This window comes from Motacilla alba, chromosome 2 (genome assembly GCF_015832195.1).
Source record: "Motacilla alba alba isolate MOTALB_02 chromosome 2, Motacilla_alba_V1.0_pri, whole genome shotgun sequence".
NCBI classification, from domain to species: Eukaryota; Metazoa; Chordata; class Aves; order Passeriformes; family Motacillidae; genus Motacilla; species Motacilla alba.
In genome coordinates this window covers 133968734-133980389 of record NC_052017.1, presented here as the reverse complement: position 1 = coordinate 133980389, position 11656 = coordinate 133968734, and positions in this window count along the sequence as shown.

Genomic DNA, 11656 nt, shown 5'->3' with positions numbered 1-11656 from the left:
ATTGATTCCTAGGATGGGGATGAAGAGTTCTGAAACACAGCTGAAGTTAACAAGTTGCTTTTGGAGAGCAGTTTCATAAGGCTGAGCATGCTCTATGCCAAGTTCCTTATTCCCCAGGTTTTCTATCAAGGGGTTGATAAAATTGCAGTCTAGATTCACTCTATATTATTACAGCCCCAAAGCAGTCACTTTAGAACAATCCAGATTGTGCAATAGCCATGTTCCCTGTTAACACAATCAAAGAAGTGCAGTTGTGTAATAATTAAAAAAATTTTAAATGAGATAAAATAGGAATGTTTCTTTGTAAACAGCAGGGAAAGGGCCCACATGCAGCTTTTCCTTTGACTAGAAGAATTTACTTAAAAGTACAGATTTAAAATAATATCATGTCAGGAGTGAGATACTATGTTATCATAGCTTTCATTTCTATGTTTTGGACCCTTCACATACCAGCTGTGTAGGCACAGAAAAGGTACATGCAGATTGGAGCACTACTGAAATGCTTGGTAACTCTGGGTCATGTCAGTTCCATGAAGTTTTTAGGCTTGAGAATGTTTTGTAAATGTGAAAACCTTAAAGCAAAACTTCCATTCAAAATTACAATAGTACCTTCTGTAAAAGTATTGGGCAACAAAATATCTTTGTCATCTCTACCCTTTAATTCTTGCACCACCATGATGCTGTATGTGTCAGAGGGTCTCCCATTAAAGATTTCAGTCCAGCTCACAAACCCCAACACTTTTATGACTTTCACTAAAGAAACAATATTATTTGGTCCTTGGGAAGCTCAAAGGTGGAGTTTATTCAACTTGTGGATGTAAAACTATTGCTTTGTGGGTTGCTTCTGAATTTTTTTTTTTTTAAGGACGGTGGCAGGCTAGGAGTTTCTTGGTTTTGTGCTGTCATTTACATCCTGGTGCTGTCATCACTGACGATTCTGATACACAGATGGGTTTCAGGACAGGATTTCAAAGTAATTCATACTGATTTCCATTTGCTAGTCAGTTTACTGAAATAGAAATCATATAATGAATGTAAGATTCAGAGTGAACTATATTCACTGGTGACATCTTAGGTAGATGCAATTGTATTGTGCATGTAATTCTTTTCATTTTCTGAAATTGCAATTTTAGATGAAAGGGGTTTTAAGTAAATGATTTATTTTAGTACTTCTGTCAGTACCCCTCATCACTGTTTTGGAGAAGTTTAAAAAATGTTCTTGTCACTCTTAAAAAATGAAACAGAAGAGTTGTTGTATAGTTGGAGAGTGGTGTATGTGTTCTGAAGCTCACCTGCTGCTACGCATATGAAGTAATGTTTCTAGAAATCATTCTTGTAAATTGATAGATCTCACCTGGTTTCAATAGCTGAAAGGGAAGTGCTTCATTCAAAATGTTGCTATGAAGGACTTTGGTTCCAGGTACCTCTTGGTGGAGGAAATCTACTGTACTTTCAGCAGCCCAGTAAGAATTCCGTCTGCTCGTTTTTTTTCTCTATGTCCCAATGCTGCTGTTCAGAGAGGCAAGCTTGGCTGAATCTAAATCTCTAAGAACAAGCCATGTCATGGCTCTCCTTATGGTGCTGCACCAGCCCTCTGCTCTGCCAGCAGTCACCCAGGGGCTTGTCCATGTGGCTGAACGTGTGCTTGGCTGGGACTGTCGCTGTGGTTATGGAGAATGTGCTACATTTCCTGCCGGCAGTCTGGGACACCTTCACAAAGAACTGAGTTGTGACTGAATTACACAGACAGGGGAGAGTAGAAGGGGGAAGGCAAAGTTTGTTCTCAGGCAGAGGGTGCTGCTGGCCAGAGTGCGAGTTTGCATTAGGTTGGCAGTAGATGAAGCTTTCTTCAAGCATGACAATTGCAAATTCTGTCATAACTTTCCATTGACTAAGCTTTAGCAATCTCATTAGTAGCAATATTTTATAAACATCCAAGAATAGTTGTTCGCTAAACTACATGAAGATAAGGTCTACTTCATGTCTCTTGTTTTGGCTTTGCTTTTACAAAAAAATATTTGTAGTAAGTGCTAAAAGAAGGCTTGGAAAGGGGAGAGAAAGACTGTTTTAAGACTTCCTTCTCTTTCCTTTAGTTTTGTTTGGAATGATGAAGGGTGAAAGGTAGTGAAATTTTGTACTTCTGCTCCCCGGACTCTTTTAAAATGAAGGTTTTTTTGTTTTTTCCATAAACTTGTTGAGCAGATACAATGTTACAATATCAAGTTTTCCCTCTTTTGGATAATATAAAGATTGTCGTTTTCCCTTTAAGCAACTGTAACATGTAAAGCTATGATTGTCTGGGGGTTAATATATTTCAACTGTCCTATTTAGAGAAGATGTGTTGCCATGTTTGTAATTATTTTAATAATATTTTAATAGTTTCAATAAATGTCTTCTCAATTGCCATTGTAGAAATGCCATCAGAAATTAAGCCTGCAAAAGCCATTCAAGGATCTTTAACAGGAGGGTTGTGGTAAGGCAACAGTGCTGCATGTGAGAGTAGAAAAACTGTGTGAGGGACTTCTACTCTTCCCTGCAATTGTTTATGTAACCTGTAATATCCAGGAGGGAAGCAAAATCAGATGACTGTAAGCTGTACATTAAAATAAAAGCTTAAACTAAATCCCACCTGCAGCTTGGAAAGGCAGACATATTTTCTACTCCAAGTCATCACTAGATTTTATAGCCTAAGACTCTGTTGTGCCAACAAAGAGCACTGACTGCTGGAATTGTTGTGAGTCACAATGGGGAATGAGCATACGTAGGAGATCAACAGAAAATGCCAAGAGCACAGAGGGGTGAAAAGTGGACTTGGCTTTCCTTGATCATTTTGTAACTCAGCAGAGGATTTGGTGTATGAGCTATCTTTGTAAATAAACAAAGTGGCAACACGTAGGTGCCTTCCTCTGTAGAACAAGACTTCTGAGGCCTGTGGATAACAGCAGGATAAGGTGATTAGTAGCAAGAATTGGCTCCCAAGGGGCTCTAGGAGGTGCATGTGAGCTCCCTGCAGCTGGATTCATGAATAGGAGTGTCCTTAGAAAGGATGGCAACTGGCAATAGAAGCCAAATTGTTCCTTGTCAAGTAACTTGTCAATGCCATGTTCCTTGCCATGTATGAGTAGCCAGCTGGCTACTTGTGTCATGCAACCCTGGCTAAATAAAGTGTAATTTAAAGATGTGAAAATGCAAATCTGCAAGCCTCCTAATGAATACTTTCATTTTGTGTGAGAATGAGTAATGCTTTGTCAAGAACAAAACCACCACTGATGTACAGCTCTCCATTAATGGTTCACACAGAGGATGGCTATGGTTTCTTAGCTGCCTGGGCCAAGGAATAGGCCACATAACCACATCTTCCTTAACTTCACATCGCACACATCTTCATAAGTAGTCTATTTGTTTCTTGATCAGTGCATCCTCAGTGATAGGACAATATTTTGAATGAAGGGTATGAATAATCCATATCTCTCCCTGTAAAAAATAGGCTGCATGGTAGCAGACTAGACATGGCGCATGGCAGGCCTCGCCCATCTGCCCTGTGCCAGTAGAAAAGTCTAAACTTGTCCATCCACGGTGTCCCAAAGTATCTTGAGTGCCAGGGTTTGTGTTCACATATGCACTATTGCCGCTGAACAAAGCTGAGCTTTAGCAAGAGTGAAATCACAATTCAGTATATACATTCCACAGCTTAAGGCATTTAAAGGGTGTATGAATTAGATTATTGTCATGTTGGATCTCATCTTCCTGGAGCTAACCAACCCTCAATATGCTAAGTTGGCAATGAGGGGAAATTTTAATGTGAAGAACCTAAAAGTTTAAGCTTGTTTCGGTAGGTTGAACTTCTTGTTGCAGTGAACATCTACTGTAAATGCAAGAATTTGCCTTAAAAAAATGAGGTGCTTGTGAGAGCTTGCACACACTGCAGTAGCATCTGGAAAGGTGCTGGCCATGCTGCTCAGCTCCAGCTGCCTTGGCTGAAGTGGCCACAGGCTGGAAACTGCACTGTGTGAGTTTGTAAGAGTTGGGAACGTGCAGATGATATTTCTCTTATAAGGACCCTGGGCAGGGCATGTAGGAGCAATTGTTTAAGGCAATCATCTTTTTATACCCATGTTGAGAAGACTAAATTGTGTTCCTGCAGAGATCAGGAGTGATGGTATTTAAGGAAATATTGTGCTGTGCCAAAGAGCCATTCGCTGAACATGTAAACGTATTCACCTTGTGACTGAACAGTGAGGCTGCCTGTAGAAGGATCAAGGTTCTACATACGGACAGAGATTTCTTGTTTAATCTTATGGCAAGAAAATGGGTGCTTTATGTCCCCTCTTAGGAATTAGAAGTCAAAGTACCTCTTTGGAGTTTTGGGGTGTTAATTATTTCTGTATGTTTTCATATTTTACAGTAACGCCCACAGAAATGCATTGTGTTATTTGATAATAATTGTTTGCATAATGCATAATTTAGGTGTTTTTTCCCTATTTCTTCTGCTTTAAGGTGCATTTTTCCTCCCATTATGCCAGATTGCTGTATTTTTGAAGAGACAAAAGGTGATGACGTTTAGATAGTAATAGTTTTTTCTACATCAAGCTGCAGTTCCTCCTTCTCACTTATACAAACCCTGTGTTGTATGATTTCCTTGATGTAAAAACCCTTTTCCTAATGATTTTAAATGAAGACATTTTGTTTGCAGTACAGGAAATTTTTAAGTTTGCTCAGTGTAAAGAACAGAGAACAACCTGTTTATTTCTATTCCATAGGTTTATTTTTGACCTAACTAGAACTATGTTTGTTCGGTGCTGTGCCTTCTTTACTGCATATGTTGGGAGAGGCTTATTTCAACTTCATTTCTTCCTTGTTCCACACTTCATATTGCCTTATAAATCTCCCTGAAGGATCTGAAACTCACTCAGGGCAGTCAGATTCCAAAGCTTTGAAAACACTTATTGGAAATTATTAGTAGGAAAAATATAATCCAATATTTTGTATGATTTGAACATAAAGCAAATGTTACCCAGAATGGGAAATGTCCGATAATTTCTGTGAGTCTCCAGGAGGTTCAAATTAGGTTAAAAGTAACAAGAACACTCATCTATTTTGGCTTTCAGCAAGGTTAGATATTAGTTTCCTGGACAAATTCAATGAGTGTTTTCAACAAATACAGAGTTTAAACTATAATTACACGTCTTAACGGTACTAATAATTTGCAGTGTCCCCGCCAAGTAAACAGAATTTATGAGAGGTCAAACACTTGTGAATATTGAGTTGTTACTGGTATAGCCAACTCTAGATTGAGGAACTTGATTCAGACAGCCACATCATTTCAAATTTTGGCTACATTTACTAGAGTGCTATAGGAGCCTTTTGGATCGAAGGTGCCTTGTGTCAATAGTACAGTGAAGGAATATCCCTGATGTGAAATGAGCTTTCCATTTTGACTTCACTCAATCCTCATCCCCCTAAAAACTATCCGACTGCATCTTGTGTATATAATTTATCTGTCAATTCACTCAAAAAGGAGAGCTTAAGTTACTTGGAGGGCCTTCATGCCAATTCCAAAATGAAAAGCAATGAACACTGCCAACGCAGCAATTGCCTGCAGGCTTATTGAATTTCTTTCTTCACTCCTACTTACCACCAAAACCAGCTCAAGGAAAAAAAAAATCCCCATAAAAAGCTTGTTAGAAGTCAACAGAACTGAAAACTGATAAAATACTAAGTGATTTCCTGGGGTAAAAAAAGGGAAAAATTAGATATTAAATATTATTAATAAGCTATCATGTATATGCTTTGCTCTTGAATAGAGCCAGACTCAGCAGGACTGTTGTATGTGTAGGCAGAGGGAACCACAAAGAGATATATGTCGTGTTAGTTTAAGGCCATATATTCCAGTACCCCACCATGTTCTCTATCTTCACTTCCTCTACAGCTTCTGAGTCGGTCCCATGGAGAGAGAGAGCACAGCCCTCCCCTTCCCTCTCTGTTAGTGCTGCACTTGTGAGAAAAGAAAAGAGGATATAAGGGGATATCCATCGGCTGGCAGGCTCCATCTAGGTAACGAGGGGCATCCATCCATCCTTTAATTAAATATCTGCGATGCAGGAACCATCAACTCAACATCATGGGTTCTGGAGCAGCAGGGAATTTGAGATGTGGTGTTTTCCTCCTGTAGGTGTTTCCATCTGTGTTGTTCTCAAACTGGGGAACTATTATGGACCCATATAAGGGATTAAAGATAAAGGATGTGAAGGGAAGTCATGGGAGAAGCATCTACTCCAGAAGAGTGTTTGAAAGGGTTGTCTAAAGAAGCAGGAGAAGGCAAAGGGAGGAGGAGCCTGAGGAAGGTACAAGGACAGTGTGAAACAACATAGAGCATGTTATGAAAAAGAGAGAAAAGAAGAAGTCAGATAAGAAGAATCAAAAAGTACTAGGCAAAAAGTACTAGGCAAAGTTAGGAAGAAAATAGAATAGAGATATAGACAAGATAAAAATTCCAGATAGCCACAAATATCAGGGAGCAGTATTAAATTTGCATCAGTGCATGGGGCACATTGGCCAATGACATTGGTTGAAATGTAATTTCTAAATATTTTTTGGTGTTAGTGGTAATAACTGGGACATAAAACCTGGACAAAACATGGTGAGAAAAGAAAGAGGATGAAACGTTTTCTGCTGTTTGTCTTTTATCTGTTTTCTGTGCATTGGCTCATTAGGTATCCTGCCTGCCTGCCAAGAGAGAAACCATTTTGGATTTGCACAGTTGTAACCATATGGGGAAATGATAGTGTTCTCCCTGAAAAAATTTGTTTTCTCTCTAATGTAAGATAAGATATTTTGGACACATTATGCTGTTTGCATGGAAATATTACAGTTGAGCAGTTACATGGCAGAAACAGAAATGGAATAATAAACTTGAGGGAAGTAGTCTGGTTGGCAGCTTATTGGAGGTTTTGGTTAGTATTTATGACAATCCAAGGGCTTCTAGTACCACAAACATCTTTCTTTTCTTTTTGGTTTATTTGTGATGAGAGAAGAATGACAGAAAAGATCCAATTTTAAATTTCCAACATATTTATATTTTTTCTCTTGTGTTTGGAATGGTGATTTATTAAGTGACAGGGAAGAAGACTTGCCACTGGGGGAATGGCACACTGCAGCTCTTGCTATGCACTGGACAAAGCTTCCAAGCTCTAATTTGCACAGGAGCTCTTATACAAAATGCCACAAATAAATAACATAATGTGGGGATGGCTGAGAGCAAGAAGTCACTGCAGTCCAAACCTCCCCGAGCTAGAGAAGTCTGGCTGAACGATCCTGTGTTTCAACAAGGGATAGAAGGCTTCTCATGTTGGGGCAACCTGCCAGGAACCTTAAGAATCAATTTATTATTGCTAGACTGATCTAAAATGAGGATAAAAATTTCCAAAGCATAGTTGTTCCAAGCACTATAGGTGGCTTGTGTGTCTTGATGCTGTCAAATGGCCTGGAATATGGAACTAGAAATGTGGCTGTTATGTTAGTCTAGAAACACACTAGAAATGTGTGTTGTGTAGTTTGTTAGGAACTTCCAGCTCCAGACCTGCTTTCAAGATCCTTCATGGTGCTTCCAGATGTATCTGTCAAACTTATGAATGGAAAAGGTATAAAGGTATAAAGCTGAAAAATTTTAGGGCCTTAAGCCTATTCTTTACATTCTCCTGATCTGCCCCTAAAAGTTTTAGTAAATAGCCTCAGGCTACCTGATAAAGATATTAGTAGCAATGAGGATGCTATGTCATAGGACTTGGAGCAGAAGAAGAATCCCAGGAAGGGATTCCCAGGGGGTGTTCCCAGCAGGTGTGCCCAGCCCATGGTGAATCCCAAGCCACTGGTGCTCTGCTAGCACCTCTCTGCTGGCTTACCCTTGGAATTTTCACTTTCAGGAAAGGCTTAATCTGAGTGTTAAAAATCTCCTAAACTATAGCAATGTTGGAATTGCCCTGTAAATATCAGAAAGTAAGGATGTGCTATATTCCTACAGCAGCATTGCCCTAGGCACACTGTGTGTTCCCAAAATTGTCTCGCCTTCAGGTGAACAGCACAGCTATCTGTACTTCTGTATCTGACATCAAGACTGTGACAGATTTCCTGCAGTCTTTACTCAGATCTTCTAAAACTGAGAGAATGGTGTTTTATAATTTTTTGTTTCAACAATAGTCACTGATAAAGAAACCAGAAGGAAGAGATGTGGTAGTTGACAGAAAAGGTTATGTTAGTCTCATGGACAGACATGTGTAAGAACACAGTATTCAACCCCCTTTCTTCAGCCAGGTAGTGGGATTACAATTAGAGGGGAATATCTTTGAAAACTATCACTCCATGTGTCATCACCCCACAGGCTGAATCAGTGATAGAAAATAGTTTCCTTTTCAGGTGTCTAGATCCAAAATTTAAACCTACTATGCCTTCTACAGCTGCAGTCTAACCCTTGAGACTTCTGAATTCCCCATACGGATGAATGCTCAATTTCAAAGATGCAGGCTGAACTTCGCAGGAGCTGAAGTTGTGTTCCTTTTCCTGGAGTCCTTCCTGCCTGGTAAGCATTCTCTGAGACCTGTCCTATCAGGAAAACAAAGAAAGAAGAGGGATTTGTCAGCTGTATAGCCTGAGTGCATGCCCAGGACTTTTAGCACCAGGGTTACATCCCTCTTTTTTCTGATTTTAGAACAAGGATTTGAACCTCAACATCTCACCTCTCACAAGGCACCAGGAGGCTTTTCCAGTTTTGCAATTCCTAAATGATTTTTGGATCGGGTCTGCCCCAGGAGGTTTGATAATCACTCCCTTATAATCAATGTTTAAGTGCTTTTTTCAAAGCAAACCAACTGTATCTAAGAAAAAGAAACAATCTGTTGTTTGGGAAGCCAGTAACCCCAAATGCTTTCTATACCTTGTAAACAATATGATGCAGTTTATTGAAAGGTTTTGGTGTAACAAAAACTCCAGCAGTGTAAACAAAGTGGATTTATTTTAACTGAGGTATCAGCTAGTGATATCTGACAGATAAGAGATATCTGCAACAGGAATCATTCTTAGCAAAGCTCTGCTAATGCTTACTTCAGGAGGTTTACTCAAAGGATGGCTTTCTTCTACTGCTTGTTTGAACATGTTACAAAGTATTGCAGGATTTTTTTGTCCACAGTCTCACACTGGACATGTATGATGTATATAGTTTGGGTTTTAACATATTTTTTTTTACTAAAAAAACTAAGGTTTTTTTCATTAGCTAGTCTGTTTTCTCTATTAACGTACTACTTGTCTTTATGAAAAACTCTCCCCTTACAGAGTATCTTGCTGGAAGTTTGAAAAGGCAAATAATGAAAATTATTATGTTGTGTGTATTGCAGAGTCAAATGGAAAAACAGTTGTTGACAATTTGGCATTTAATTAAGCATGCTGTAGCTACCTCAGCCAAATCTCTTGCCTAGTGTAAACAACACTACCAGGTTAGATGTTAAAATAATATTTATAATATAATTTTTATGGCCTCTGTTCTGCTGGATCTGGGCTTGTACAGTCGTGACAGTTTATTAGCCTCATTAGACTGTCCCCAGCCAGGTTCAGATATTTTGTCCTCAGGCTTCTTAAGCAGTCTCAGACCTGACACCTCAAAACAAATGTCCATCTCACTTGGCCTTTGTGTGCCAGCTCATTTTCCCAGTTAAGAGAGGCATGGACTTCCTAGAGTGAGCCCAGCAGAGGAAGACTAGAGCATCTCACTTGGGAGAAGAGGCTGAAAAAGCTGGAACTGCTGGGACTGTCCAGTCTGGAAAAGAGAAGGGACAGGGGGATCTTATATGTATAAATAAATACCTGGTGGGATGGGATGAAAAAGAGAAAGCCAATCTTCCCAGTGGGGTCTGGTGACAAGTTGAGAGGTAGTGGTCACAAACCTAAAAAACTAAATTCAATCTGAACACAAAACCCCCCACTTTTTTACTCTGAGTATGATCAAACACAGGTTGGCAAAAGTGTTCCTTGGACATACTCAAAAGCCATCTGGGCAACCAGTTGTTGCTAGACAAGCAGGGAGGTTGGAGCAGGCGGCTTTCAGAGGTCCATTCCAACCTCAGCCATCCTGCGATTCCGTGATAATTTCTTCGTACATGAGACCACTGAATGGAAATGTGCCAGTACCAAACACTGCAGCGCATCCAGATTTAATACAAACCTATAACATGGCAATGCAGTTGGGCCAGAGCTAAATCAGACCCTAGAAATTGCTAGGAGTGTATTCTCCAAGGCTGGCATGACAAGGGTCCAAGGCCTCCCCTAGTACAAACCATACACACAAGAACAATAGTTGGAAATGTCCAAAATAAATTTCTCCCAGCAATTTCAATATGTTTGTGGCCAGGATCTGGCACAGGACAGGACGGGGCTGAGTTCTAATGCAGGTCTGAAAGAAAGCTTGGTTTGATGTGTCCTCTGAAGATGGAGTACTATCTTGTGTCTGATGTGAACATCTGAGTCATACCCTGAGCATAAACATGAATGGAAGGGGTCCTGAAGGAATCATCTCCATTGAAGATAGTTTGCATTTTGCATTTTACAGGAGCAAAGGGGTTTTTTTGGAGCAAAACATTTTTCAGGAGCAAACTTTAATGTAAGAATAATATATGGCTAGAGAGAATGAGAAAAACATCAGTGGAATAGAAAAATCTGCTCTAAGTCTTGCCAAGAGTTTCATGCTTCTACTCTATTGCTGCTACCACCACTGGTAAGCATGATTTGCCACCTTCCCTCCCTGTAAACTCACATAAGCTTTTCAAAACTTCTCCCCTCTTTCCATATTCCCTTTTAATAATGACTGATTTTACAGTTGTGAGCTGTGGTTTCCTTTGTTTTAGCAGCTGTTGGCTGGGCAAGAGCTCCTGCTCCTGTCCCCTCCATGGATAATGTAATTTACCTTTCTTCAGATGTCCTCCAAGCAGGCAGTGGTCATTTTGGATAAAAAGTTAGCAGGATAATTTCCTCACGAAAATATATGCTGTGATCCTATCGTCCTGGTCTTAGACATCTTCTGTGCCCACTGCTTTTTGGTCCAAGATCACATCCAAGCACAGAGAGAACTGAAATTTGAGAATTCAAATACATGCACCCTCATAGCAGTCATTTCTTATTACAAAAAGAAGAGCATGGAAAAGCCCACCTAGCTAGACTGGTTTTATGTGGTGTTCCCTGCCTTCTTTTCCACCTTCTTTCTGCAGATGATAATTTAGGCATCAAACATCTCTCAAAAAATCTGTAGCATTATGTGTGAATTATAAGCTGAGGTAGCAAAACAATATTCACACAGCCTTCCACAGAGCCACAGCCTCCTCAGCTGACCCAGCCAGCAGTTCCTTGGCTGCATCAGTGTGTTAAATGACATTAGAGAAGCAGATACCAATACAAAGCTCCTTGGCATGGGTTGCCTTTAACTTGGATGAGAAGACACCTCAGTCTGAGGCACCTGAATGAGGCTCAACAAACAGTGCTGGTGCTGAGCCACTTTTTGATCATGCTCTCATCCTTGACTTGTGAAGGACATTTTTTAGAAGTCATGAAACCATAGGTAGCTGTAAGCCAGAGATCCACACACTTCTGCTCCCATCATATATGCTCAAAATCTGAC